General features: G+C 41.0%; 1 protein-coding gene and 1 pseudogene across 1 annotated transcript in view; one reads left to right on the top strand and one right to left on the bottom strand.

Annotated features, from left to right (window-relative positions):
- The window catches only part of DNAJC3 (DnaJ heat shock protein family (Hsp40) member C3), a 68,604-nt gene that overhangs the window by 53,389 nt on the left and 687 nt on the right, over nt 1-14,528 (bottom strand). The window lies entirely within an intron of this gene.
- On the top strand, nt 5,190-6,782 carry LOC144223318 (guanine nucleotide-binding protein G(I)/G(S)/G(O) subunit gamma-5 pseudogene; annotated as a pseudogene).

Raw genomic sequence — 14,528 nt, 5'->3', positions numbered from 1 at the left:
GGGAGCATTCCAAGCAGGCTCTGGGCTGTAAGAACCAGGAGATCCTGACCCGAGCCAAAATCAGGAGTTGGACATCCAACTGACTGAGCCTCCCAGGTGATGAGGGAAACAAAGGCAGAAGGAAATGGCAGATAAAATTAAATTTCCTCATAACCTGCAGCCCATTAACAACTACTTAAGGCAGGCGGAGTAAAATGTTTCTCCAGGAACTCCCTACTGTCTTCAAGCTAATGCTTTCCTAGAGGGAAAAACAACCTTAGCTTGACAATAGCTACGCCTCCAGTATCCTGTGAATCTTCCTTAGCAGATGAAAAGCTCCTTGGAAACTTCCCCTGGACCTTACCTCCCACAACTCCCAACTATATAATCAATCTCTCCACAGGGTCCGGGGCGGCTCTTCTGCCCATGGGACCTCTCCCTGTGGTGTTAAAAAAAAAACACTTTTCTGAACCAAAGACGTCTTCAAGAATTCTTTCTTGGCCGTCAGCTCCAGACCCCACAAACCCCACTATCACCCCAAAATCTCATCACCAGGCACCCCTATTTTTCCCTTTACAAATGAGAATATAGGTTCTTGCTCTGAAAATTTACTACACAATGACTCAGAAACCAGTTATATTCTGATAGTAAGGATCACCTGTGGTCCCACCTAACTCCATACCATATCCAAAAATATAACCTGCTTTTCATAATGGAGACTATGGAAACCAATGTATTTCATTAAACAAATGTTACTCAATATATGTGTAAAACTGTGGCCATAACAGAGATGAATAGGGTGGTCTTCTTCAAAGAGGCAATGAGGAGAGTCCCTCGGGCATTAGCCATTTATGAGAACGCCCTAGCCTGCAGTGTTCCCTAGCCTGCAGTGTTCCCGTGCCTCTGAAGAAAGGCCGTTTTTGACCATGGCATGGCATCTCTGCCACATACTGAAGTATTTACAGAATATATAATATGAAGAATGGCACTGACTTCAAAATAATCTTGAAAGGAAAATTAAAGTATAAGTGAAATAAGATTGGCCATATGCTGACACATTTTGAAGCTGGCTGACTGTACACCATGGTACACGATACTATTCTCTCTACTTAGGTATATTTTTAACATTTTCCCAAATCAAGTTTTAAAAAATTTAAATCCCTTCAATAAAGAGAAAACTGGCTTATAAAAACCTCTTACATTGGGGCACCTGAGTGGCTCAGTGGGTGAAGCATCCGTGAAGCATCCGACTTTGGCTCAGATAATGGTCTCACGGTTCAAGCCCGGCATCAGGCTCTGTGCTGACAGTTTGGAGCCTAGAACTGCCTCATGTTCTGTCTCCATCTCTCTGCCCCTCCCCTGCTTGCTCTCTCTCTCTCAAATATAAAATAAAACGTTTAAAACAATTTGCATTAAAAATGTTTTGAAGTAAGTGGACCACAGGGACTAGCACATGGGCCTACCTCCCAACATGCTCAAATTTCCAGAAGTTATTTAAAAAATAAATACATAACCTTGCTGGGGGGGGGGGGGATTTTTTTTAAAGAAGGCCATCAGAGAAACAGAAATCTTAGGGTGGAAAATGTAGAAAGGACAGGATAGGGTTAGTGGGCAAAACCACATCTGAACACCTTCCCAGAAAATGTGTGCCGTGGAGGGAGGACCCCAAACTCTGATACAAGGAGAAGGGACAGACCCTTGGATTTCCCAGCCTCCAGCCAGCCAATCAGCCTTCTCTCACAGCAGCATTCACACAGGCAACGAGCAATTCTGAAATTTACAAAGATAATCATAAAGCCAATCGTTAAGAAACTAACATCAAATAAGAGAACTTAGGGGAAAAAATTAGTGGAACAAACAGGAAAAAACATTCTAAAATTCTTACAAATTCAAAAGGATGCAGCATTCATAAAACACAGACCAAGTATTTATGCACTTCTTGCTCTAGCAGTGGAGAAAAAGACAGATAAAATCATTTCTAAGTGCCATGACAAACTGCCAGAGGAGAGGAGGAGTACTTAATATAAAGGGGTCAAAGAAGTCTTCCCTAAGAAGATAAATGGTAGAGTTAAAACACAAAGGGGCATGGAGGTAGGGAGGATCCTGAATGACAAGTGCCTCCAGCATGCCAAAGTGTGTCCAGACAAGGAGTACAAAACAGGTGCAAAGGGCTTAGGTAGGACCAAGCTCACCTTCAAGAAATCAAAAGGAGGCTCCAGCATGTTAGGAAGGGTAAAGGATGGATGCCTGGGTGGCTCAGTCAGTTAAACTTCCAACTCGGTTTCGGCTCAGGTCATGATCTTGAGGTTCCTGAGATTGAGCCCCATGTAGGACTCTGTGCCTATAGCACAAAGCCTGCTTGGGATTCTGTCTCTCCCTCCCTCTCTCTCTCTCTCTCTCTGCTCCTCCCCTACTCATACACATGCAGGCACATTCTCTCTCTCTCTCAAAATAAATATTTAGAAACAATTTTAAAAAAAGGATAGAGGATGCAGGCAAGATAGACCACAATGGGCCTTTCAGGCCAACATAAGACACTTACATTTTATTCTAAGTGCAAACAAACTTCATTAGAATGGGTCTTATCAAGGAACTCACCACCTGATTTACATTTAAAAAAATTTGTTTTTAATGCTTATATAGTTTCTGAGAGAGAGAGAGAACAGCAGGGGAGGGGCAGAGAGACAGGGAGACACAGAATCCAAAGCAGGCTCCAGAATTTGAGCTGTCAACACGGAGCCTGATGCAAGGCTCAAACCCACAAACCATGAGACCATGACTTGGGTGGATGCTTAACTGACTGAGCCACCCTGGTGCCCCCCTGATTTACATTTTTAAAAGGCCCCTGTTGGCTGCAGTGTGAAAAAGAGATTAGAGGCAGGCAAGAATGGGGAGAAGTGTGGTGGACAGCAAGTTGCATTACGGTATATGCATTCTGATTTCTTTTATGCTTAAAATATATATATATATAATATACATTCCTATACTTTTTCCAGTAAAAATGTATTCAAGTACTAATACAGTAAAAATTTAATAAGCTGAGGAATGTGTTTTAAAGATGTTCCTTATTGAATAATCATTTGCAATTGAAAACTCTTATAAAGAATATTTGTAAACACTACAGACATACCATATTTTACAGTTAAGCAGTCAAAGAAGCCAGGAAATAAAAGCAAAATAAGCCTGCCTCCTTTCACAGCAGACTATGAAGCTGGGGAGACCCCAGCAGGGCCGAAGATGTTGGATCTCCTTGTCTTCCTACCCCTGGACCTTTCCCCCTAGCACTTCAATAAAATGGTTTCATTGCCCCACCCCACCCCCAAAACAACAACAAAAACGCTGCCTCACTTGTTAAAGTGTAGTTCAAAGGGGCAGCATTATAATCAGATACTGCAGAGAGTTTAGGTGATAGAGATACTAAAACTTAAAACACTCCTTCCCTTTTACAGATTCTAAAATATTTATGGATGAAATGATACCATGTATGATAGGTTTCAAAAAAATCCATGGGTATAGATGAAATAATATCAGTCATGAGTTGGTAATTGTTAAAGCTAGGAGATAGGTACCTAGGGGTTCATAATGCCATTTCCCACTTTTGAAAATGTGTGTAATTTTCTACAATAAAATGTTATATTAAATCTCTTTAAGGGATTAGGGGTGGGATATTAAAACATTAAAGATAGCTCATTTTCATTTTTAAAAGATAATTTCTACTATAAGCTATCCATCCATAATCATTTATAGAGTCTAGTGTAAGAAACAAAAATTTGTGTATCGCTCATGTAGGGAGAAATATGTGTACAGAAGCCATGATAAATTACAGTAGAGAATGACTAAGACTCAAATAAGAATGGTGAAAGCACTGTGTGTGAATTCTGAAACAAACCAGCCAATTACAGAGGGCACAAGTAATTACAGGGGCCTGTTCATGGGATTCTGTGTATTCTCAAAATGCAGGGGGTATGAAGGGGGTAGTCTTCCAAAATAGCATTAAAGTTTCATTTCAAACATTTTCCTAATATATTTTTCAAAGGGAGGATCAGATCAATGTACTGAATACAGGATTACAGACTGCTTGAGGAGGGAAGAAATTTAGGCAGGAGATAAACTATTAGTGAAAATGCTTTCCTTACCCAACTATGAAAACGTTTAACAGGAAAGATGTAACACAAAAGGAATTAAGAATCTACTATGGGCTGGATACTTTCAGCATCATGATTTCACTTAATTTTCACAACAACCTAGAAAGTAAACATCTTTCATACTCCTACAACTCAGAAAACTGAGGTTTAAAAAGTTACCCATACTGCTGTATCTGTCAAAACAAGATTTGATTCCAAAACCCAGCTTCCTTTCCAGCACAGCCCATGATCCTTTTCCCTATATAATCTAGGCTAGGTGTCCCACAGTTACTAAGCCCTGCATGCTTCATTCATTCAACCCACCATTTCATACAACATTTTAGCACAATGGTATCCAACCTCCAAGGCTGAATCGAACCTAAGGCTGGTAGGAGGCAAAAATGCATTTGCGAAGTTCTTTGAACTAGTCTATCAGGTCATTTCGGGTGAGACAATCCTCACTGAGTCACTGTGGTTTCCTGCTTTCACAGTGGTTGGAAGGAACACAACACCCAAATGACTCTCCACCACCTCCTCACAGTGCCCTCAGAGGACCCCTCGCTGGCTACCCGTCACAGTCATGCATTCCCCTCACAGGCGCACCAGAACTACAAGCAGGAACCAGAGACCACCATCAACTGCCAGAGCAACCTGGAGCTCCGTGCCTCCTCCTGCTAACTGCCCATGTCTTGTTACTTTGACCCCAATGGTGTGGCTTTGAAGAACTTTGCCCGACATTTTCTTCCCCAATCTCAAGAGAGGAAACATACTAAGAAACTGAGGAAGCTGCAGAACCAACCAGGTGACCAAATTTCAAATCTTTCAGGATATCAAGAAACCAAACCATGGTAAGTGGGAGAGCTGGCTGAAGGCAATGGAGGGTGCAAGTATTACCCTTGGAAAAACGCATAAATCTGTCACTACCGAAATTGCACAAACTGGTCACTGATGCAAATGACCCCTACTTATGTGACTTCATTGATATTTATTACCTTAAAGAAGGTGAAATCCATCAAAAAACGGGGGCCCCATAATCTGGTATGGCAGAGTCTCTCTCTGGTAAGCATATCCTGGGAGACGGTGACAATGACAGTAAGCCTTAGGCTGGCTTCGAGTAGCCATGAGGTTGACCTCCCTGGTCACCAAAGATAAGCACGCACGTTGAGGTTTCCTTGAACTTTTCTGTAAACTATACCAATACTTCCATTTAAGTTTTCCACTTGTACCATTCCCTCAGATAAGTTTAATTTGGTAAAAACCCTCCAAAAAGTTATGCCATACTCTCACCCCAAAAGTTAAGTTACTCTTCAAACTAAGTTTCTCTCACCTTCTGGGATTAAAAGAGGTATCCAGCATTTCTCTGTCCCTTCTAAATAAAACTCAGATCTTTATTACGTTATAATTTTGTCCAATATAACTTCCATTTAATGTGATAAGTAAATACCACCTCCTCTATAAGAATTTTCCATGGCCCACTCCAATCATCCAGAAGGAATGATTATGCCTTCGTGCACCTTAGTCACATCTCCATAACAGACCCCGCCACAGTGTAAGGGTTGTTGCCTAAGTGCCTTTCTCCCCGCAAGAGATGTTGTGCCTTCCAACTGGGAACTTCTCTCACCTTCTTCCAAATCCAGCCCCCATGCTGCTGCTGCCAAAGCAATCCCTAAACATGCACACCTCATAAAAAGGATGAAGTATTTTCACATCGCTGGCTAAATTCAACCTAAACCCCTTCAGATCTGGGGCATCTGGGTCATCTGGGTGGCTCAGTCCGTTAAGCATTTGACTCTTGATCTTAGCTCAGGCCCTGATCTCAGGGTCATGAGTTCAAGCCTCATGTTGGGCTCCACACTAGACATGAAGCTTACTTAATTAATAAGTAAATAAGTTAAAAAAATAAACATGTTTAAAAAATAAAAATAAACCCCTTCAGATCTGAAGGCAAACAAGACCCTTCGTGATCGGATCCCATGATGTGGGTCCAGCCTCATCAAGACCCTCACTCCTCCACCTCTTTCTTCCTCTGCACTCCTATTGATCAAAACAAACTGGCTGTACTTCCCTGAACAGACTATGATCTCATGCCACATCCCCTTTGCACTTGCTGTTCCACAAACAGGCCTTTCCCACATGCCCTCTGGGAAATTTCTACTCTATCACAATTCTGCCCTCATAAGCTGGCTCCTTTGTGAGAGGGTGGGTGGGACGAAGCCCCTTCTGTGCTCCTTTGACAGCTCCACACTCTAAAGTACACGACTTTAAGTTGTAACACCACTGTGTCAATACGCTGGCCTCTCACCACCCCTGACACTCCAACCTGGGTAAGAAGCAAGTTTGAGAGAAGAAACTACCTTTTCTTCTTTATATCACCTAATTCAGTAGCTTACACACAGCAGAGACTCAATATTCATGGAATGACGTAACCATCTTCCTTCTTAAATCCATCACAAGTTATCAGAATAATAAAATCCGATGTCTAGTCCTCCCTAGTTGTGGCTATGAAGCAAGTGGTTCAATAGCTCCCCTGGAGGCAGGGGCACAACCCTGTGAAGTTCTCTCAAGAGCTGCAGATGTGAAACAATTCTGTCTGCACAGTGTTCTACACACCCCCTGCTGACCAGAGTAACTTCAAGCAGGAATCCCTTCAGACCCCTGAAAGTCTGTTCCTTTTTGTAGAAAAATAAATCTGTGGCTGGTTTTCTAAGCCACTTTTCAGGAACCAGTGAATATTCAAAGGAGAACTAAATTTGGAGTCTGTAGAAAAGCTTATCCCTAAACACGTGCCATACTAAAATTCTACTTTTGTCAATCCTCAACATCTATCTTTCTGCATTTTCATAAATTTCTATTTCACAACAGTATATATATTTTATTTACACTGACAGCAGCATACAACAAAATACTTAGTGTAAAATCTAAAAAAAANAACTAGAATAAAATCCAAGATACATAATAACAAGTACCAAATCAAACTGATACTACCAAAGATTCATAAAGACACTAACAGGTCAAAAGAAAAAATTATTTACAAATCATGGCTGTTTTTGTAGCCATTGCAACCCTATTTTGAGCCATGTATACTTTTTATCCCTTTGCCACATACTGAGAGACAGTGACAACAAGCGATCTCCTGTTTTCTGATTAGGAAACCAAACATCATGCCATTTCCTAATCAACATGAAACAGTAGGTTTCTCCCCAGATGAGCATAACCACAGATCAGCAAAATATACAGGAAGCATAAGAAAAAAGGTAGAGTAGTTAAGTCCTTCAATGAAGTTAGTACTAGAATCCATCATATTTTGGAGAGCAAAAGATAAAGAATTTTAAGAAATGTAAAGTTGAGGTGTTAAAAATATGATGTGGTGAGAATCACAATCAAGGGTCGAAGAACAAGACAAAAAAAGGCAAGAACCAGGGCCAAAGATACTAAGGTTCAAGCCAAGGCCAGGTGACAGCGCCAGTAGCTAGCCCAGGGTGGTTATTCAGGTTGGAGCACAAAGAATGTGGGGGATGAGAGGAAGCCCTGGCTGGCTCAGTCAGTACTGCGTGGAATTCTTGATCTTGGAGTCGTGGGTTCAAGCCCCATAGTAAGCGTAGAGATTACTTAAAAATAAAATCTTTAAAAGGAAAAGAAAAAGAATGTGAGGGATGAGGAAAATCCAAAGGTCATTCTACAAAGGCACATGAGGAAAAAAAAAAAAAGACAAAATACTGTCTATAAAAGATCTGATCTGAATCCAAGATTCAAGCAAGATCGAGGCAAGAGTCTGAAAGAGGTCTCATGGCAGAAACACAGAAAAAGTGGAAACTGGCCACAGAAAAAGCAAGAAGTGCATTATCTTAGCAATTCCACAGTCAACCAAGGACCAATGACAAAAGAGTTTCAATAAAAATACACTGAGCTGGAATCCCTAACGGTCATTATGACCTAACAAATGGTTCAGCCCAAAATGAAAGGAAAAGAGGCTGAGTAGTTGTGTAGTACATCTGAACTAAATGTCTGCACTGAAATCTTCCTTACGTGAACTAGGCAAATAAAAGCTATTGTAACCAGGTTTGCTCAGTTTCAATGGACATTGTTTGTCTTTGCTTCAATTAACTGTGAAGGCATAAATGTTGTGATGGGATCCCTTGCTCAAGGCACTTAGAAAATACGTTTGAAGAATCCTTAAAACAAAAAACAGCTCAAATAGTCAACTTCAGTCACCAATTTAAAAAATATTTAATGCACATCTACTTCGTCTCAACGAGTTTTAGGTACAGATATAAAAACTCTTTCCACAAAGCTTACATTCTCAAGATACAGGCAAGAAAAGTAAATGAGGTAATTCAGACAACGTGAAGTTTTATGAAGAAAATTCAAAAAGGTAAACAGAGGCAGTATATTAACTGAAGGAGAGCATGTCAGGATAGGCCTCTCTGAAATACGAATGCTCATTTGAAGACCTCATTCAATGAAGCTTTCCAGACTATGGGAACAAGAATCAAGACTCTCATTCAGGAATGAGGTTGGCATCTGGAAGTAAAAGAAGTTGGTGTGGTGGGAGCCTAATGATGAGGGGAAGATTAAGATGAAAGAGGTGTAAGTAAATAAGAGTCAGATATGCAAGGGTTTGCATATCAGTGGAGGAACGTGTTGAAGAGAGAACAGAAGAGGAGGAAACAGAGACTATCAACGACTCTTCAAAGTCCTGCTGTCTAGAGAAGCAAAGATACAGTTCAGTAGCTGAACGGACACACGACATCAAAGACAGTTTAGGATGGAAACAGTACAGCATGCTGGAGTGCTGATGTCAAGGATCCCACAGAGAAGAACAAAGTGATGACACAGGAGAGAAACGATAACTATAGGAACAATACTTACAGAAGATGAGAGAAATGGAATCCAGGACAGAATAGGAACGGGACTTTGCCAGGAATAGAGATGCTTTATCCATATTAATATAAGAAAAGTAGCAAACTGGGTACCGATACAGGTAAGCTAGTGACTTCAGTGGAAGAAAGAAGAGGAAACTGCCCTGTGACGGCTTTCATTTTCTCAAATAAGACAAGGTCTAAGAGAATGAGGTAAAGGAAGGGAGGAAAGGGAGGTTACGTTGGCGATTTAAGGAAAGAAAAGGTCTGAAATGAAGATTTTCAAGAATAGACATACTAGGCAATTGTAGGAATGTTGGCAGTATTCAGTGTGCATTTGAAATTGAGATTATATCTTAAAATGAAACCAGTCAGCAAGGTTATCTCCATTTTTCTGCAGCCTGTCCAACTCTGAGGTACAACACACAAGCCTGCCACGTTGGAGTGAAGAGGTGCTGTGCCGGAGTGCAACTCCAGCCAGTGGTTCCCGAAGGACGGCCGGAGTCAGTGAGAAGAAAGAGAGCTCCGTGATTCTATCTAATCACCTGGCAGGCACCTCTGTCCTGTAGGTTTTGCTGTCTTTATTTATAGGTCAAACAGTAACATAAGAAAATAAAATTTTTACAGTGGCTAATTATTTGTGATAAGATGCTTTGATCAGCAGAAGGTGTATGAAACAGGTTTTACAGAAGTATCCCACCCCATTTATTCTTGACATCAGTCCCCCAGCCGAGGATAGTAACAAACTCATCTTATTTTGCATAGGTAGGCCTTTAGACAATCTTGATGACTTGGTTCCCAATCAGCAGGCTACAAGCGAGTCACGTACTTACAATGAGGTTGAGTAAATCTTATTAGGCTTGTTAATAAATTGTTTGAGCAAGCCTTTTCTTTGATGCTGAATGCGCAAGCATCGTGGGGGCCATAAATGTGTCAGCCTTTGTATCTGGGTTTATGTTTTAGCTACTCTTATCTATCCTCACCCCAGCTGCCACTATAAGGGAGGGTATTTGTGGAATGTAGGCCTTGAGGAAGGGATTGCTATACATCACCAATCAGCAGAGGTATATGTAGTAACTTATGTTCTGCCCTTATCTGTACCTTAACTCTAAATTAGGCTCTTTGTCTCTGGGCCAGACTTAATTGTCCAGTTATATTCCTTATGGCCCCGGAAAGCCAATTGTACCTTAAAGAGTTTAGCTCATTTCCAATACATAGAACAGCCTCTGCGAGTGCATTTATCTTTGTGTCTAGTTTTTTGTCTATGATTTCTTGAATAGCTAGGGCATGAGAAACATTTTTGGTTAGTTGATTTACACGTTGAGCTGTATGAACCTCTTGGACTAATGCAATGGTAGAAACAGAATTGTACATGAAAAGGTCAATCTTTTATGAGTAAGGGTCATTAGTCTGTCTATAGCTCGAGGGAAGTATCGAGAACAGGACCTGCTGGAGACACGATGTCTGTTCCCATAATTAGAAAAGAAGTTCTTACAGTAATTTCCTTCACAAGGTGCAATCCTCATACCAGGGCCAGAATAAGGAGACAAGTCACCCCCGATATCAATCAACAAGGTACCTTGGGGGTCGGTGCGCAAGCAGAAATAATTGCATGGGGGTGGATATTGGTCGTCATCTGACAGCAAGAGGCCATGCAAACTTGCCTTAACCTCACAAGGAGTTTTCTCGACTAGTGAGTCCAGAAATGGCTCCCAACAGTGTTGAATTTTGCCAGGTAAATAAAACAAAATACAGAGGCAAGGAAATTAAAGGCTGTTTTCAAAGGAGTGACTACAAGGTGAACCACTAAATCGAAACTGCGGAAGGAGGGAAAAGGATACATATGCTTTACAAAGCGTATCTTATGCCCCCAAGTGGTCTGTAAACTCAATGACAAAAACCCTGAGTTCCACACTATGTGTGTGTATCTCATCAGAAAGCACTACAGTGTAAACCTCTGTGGACTGATTAAATGAGTCTTTCCCATAACTAGAACTCCAAATGTCACAAACTCATCAAATTTACAAAACAAAATAAATAAATAAACAAAAAATTTTAAAAACAGTTTTCTAAAGATCTTGAAAGAAAAATAAATCTACACTTGAAATGTCTTAGCTCTAAAGAGAAGGTAATTGGGTTCCCGTGATACCTCCATATAAACAAAGATAAACTGCTGGACATTAATCAAAGGCAAACCATGACACTAGAAATTCAACTTAACCACAATCAATGCGCTTCATATGTGAACATAAAGCCTAATACTTACTACTAGGATTCCCATCAAAGGACAATCTGTCCCACAGAATCAAAACTGCATTTTCAGGCTCTTGTTCAGCAAATGCTAACTAGTTAAGTAAATTGGAACTTTTACACTACTAACTACAGCATATCACATTAAGATCATTCCAGGGGCGCCTGGGTGGCTCAGTTGGTTAAGTGTCCCACTTCGGCTCAGGTCATGATCTCACGGTTAGTGGGTTTGGAACCCACATAGGGCTCTGAGCTCTCAGCACCTGTTTAAGATTCTGTGTCTCCCTCTCTCTGCCCCTCCCTCGCTCACACTCTGTCCCTCTCTGTCTCTCAAAAATAAATAAACATTAAAAAAAATTAAAATAATTCCAGAAGCTATCTGACCATCTGCTAAAATACTTAGTATAGGGGTGCGTGGGTGGCTCAGTCGATTAAGCGTCTGACTTCAGCTCAGGTCGTGATCTGGAAGCTCATGAGTTGGGAGCCCCACGTTGGGCTCTATGCCAACAGCCTTGAGCCTGCTTCAGATTCTGTGTCTGCCTGTCTCTCTGTCCCTCCCCTGCTCACTCACTCACTCTCTCTCTCTCAAAAATAAACATTAAAAACTAAATTAATTAATTAATTAATACATAAATATATAAAATATTTAGTATATATAAATCACTGAAAGTCACTCATTTCCTCTGCTTTATTTTTTATTTCCAAATTTAAACAATATCAGAAAATCCTAGAGAAGACAAAACATACTCTCAGTAGGTTTGGTGAATATACAGATTATCAATATCACTTATACTTAAATTTTTCCAACTATTATTTTCCTATGGCCAAATAAACTGTCTAGTCAGGTCAGTTCAGTGAAATAAAGAAAAATTGGGTCCCGGCAGCATGTTAGGAAGAAAAAGAGTTAAAAGAAGGTTTGGTTCCCAGGCCGTGTTCCTACTCAAGGCACCAAACAGAATAGACTATTAGAAAAGAATTAAAATAGCTACGTTATCTGTAACATAAGAATACTAGATACTACTGAAGTTTTCTTTCTTCTCCAAAAATTCTATTCCTAACCTAGTGCTTTGGACTTCCTTCTTTCAAGGGCCTTTTTGAAAGGGAGTGCTAAAAGAGGTAATCTTTCCATTCATAAGACTATTGGTGTCTTTCTTTGGATTACAATTAACAGAAAAGCCTAGGGAAAAAAAAACCCAAAGACGAGTATTTTTAAATCAGAAAATAACTAGGCCAACTAAGCTAATTACTGGTGACCCTCTGTCACATGCAGCTCGTTCACACTCACCCTTCTCACACCCTTCTCCTTCAGCTCCTCTCCCTCCAAACCTCAGACCTCAATCCCCCTGAAGGACTCTCAGGTTCCTGAAACCAAACACAACTTATTCTGGAAAACAGGAACTAACAGTTTGCCAATTAGGGTAAGAGGTTCTTTCTTATCTTTATATCCTCATCACCGAATTTAGTGTCTACTACATGGCAGACACCTAATTTTACTTTTCTATATGACTTATTACACCAGTGATTCACACCAGTGATTTCTTTTTAGAAATGCAAAATTTCAGGTCCCACCCAGACCTACTGAATCAAAAACGGTGGTAGGGGGACCCAGCACTCAGTTTTAAAAAGCCCTCCAGGTAAGATTTTGATGCACACTCAAGTTTGAGGGCCACTTTTAAATATGCCAGGAAACCAACTTTCTGTTCATTACTGCCAGTGGCAAACAAACAAACAAAATGCTGATTTTTCCCAGCGGCCACCAGTTACAAGTGCTTGGGCCCACATGATGCTGTCGGCCACTTAATTTCTGTCTCCAGCCTGCACACAAGACGAACTTCAGAGTCAAATAACTGAGACTAACTTACGGTTCGTAGATTTAACAGCTCTGTTAAATCTTCTAGCTACACTTAATTAAATGCATCTGTAAAGTCGGAATAGTATTAAATACCTACATGAATAAGACATCACTCACAGAAATGTGTCTGGCACACAGAAGACCTCTAATAAATGTAACATCTTTTCCCTCTCTTCCTCCCACCTGTACCAAGTCTCTCTACCTCATACAAGCAGTGAGAAGAGCAGCACTCCGGCTCTCTGCTGACAAGTGTCACCAACGCCTCCTATACAGAAAATCTCCCTAATGAAGTTTCTCTTCTGGAAAATGAAGGGAAATGAAGTATTAAGAGTCCTCCAGAACCAGCCTGGGTGGCTCAGATCTCACGGTTCAGGAGTTTGAGCCCCACGTCAAGCCGCACTGATGGTGCGAAGCCTTCTGGGGATTCTCTCTCTCTCTCCCCCTCTCTCTCTGCCCCTCCTCAGTCTGTCTCCCTCTCAAAATGAATAAATTAATTCAAAAAAGAGAGTCCTACAGAACGATATGCAGGACAGCAATTCCAAAAAGGTAGTCCAAAAACTAGTAGAAATAGCAAATCACATAAAAATGTGCACTTTCATTTTTAAAAAAATATTAAATAGAACATTGGCAACTTTCTCTTAAGTAGTTAAAATAAATCACCAGTAGTAAATGGCCATAAATGTGACAATGGGGCTGGGTAAGGGGGTGGTTAGCATTAGAAAATGCAAGAGAACTGGAATACATACATGACCCATATTAAAGTGGTCCAGCCATTCAAATCTCAATTCCCTAGACTGTCTGGAGCAACATCAATGTCAAATCTTTGTCCCAATATTGTCACTCTGTATGTTCTGATTTTTGGTTTAAAAAAGAATGTGGTCACCAGGAGAACAACGTCATTGAGACCTAAAAAGTGGAGTGCCTTACTTTATTTTTTTTTTTTTTATGTCGAGAATTTTGAGGGGATTTTACCATAACCAAGTCCCAGTTTCGGCTCCTCACTCCCTCTAAACCTAACATTAAGTCTCCTACTGGAATGGGTGACCCCTTGACTACCAGCCCTTTGCATAGGAAAGAAAGTAGACCAGTGACTGTGTTAAGTCATTATGCCGAATTATTTGTCACAGTCACCAGGCTGGAAGCGTTAGTTCAATTGGCACCTTCAGCTTTAATTCTCACTCCACTCCCTGCCATCAGAGATGGGACAGCCCTCTACTTTTGCTATTCTGTTAAGAACAGGACCCAAGCGGAGCGCCTGGGGGTCTCAGTCGGTTGGGCGTCCGACTTCGGCTCAGGTCACGATCTCACGGTTCGTGGGTTCGAGCCCCGCATCGGGCTCTGTGCTGACTGCCAGCTCGGAGCCTGGAGCCGGTTTGAGATTCTGTGTCTCCCTCTCTCTCTGACCCTCCCCTGCTCATGCTGTCTCTCTCTCTCTCTCAGAAATAAAAACATTAAAAAAAAAAA

The sequence above is a fragment of the Crocuta crocuta genome, unplaced genomic scaffold, assembly GCF_008692635.1.
Source record: "Crocuta crocuta isolate KB4526 unplaced genomic scaffold, BGI_CrCroc_1.0 scaffold31, whole genome shotgun sequence".
Lineage (NCBI taxonomy): Eukaryota > Metazoa > Chordata > Mammalia > Carnivora > Hyaenidae > Crocuta > Crocuta crocuta.
The sequence above is the reverse complement of the archived record's forward strand: the minus strand, read 5'-3'. Positions and strand labels throughout refer to the sequence as shown.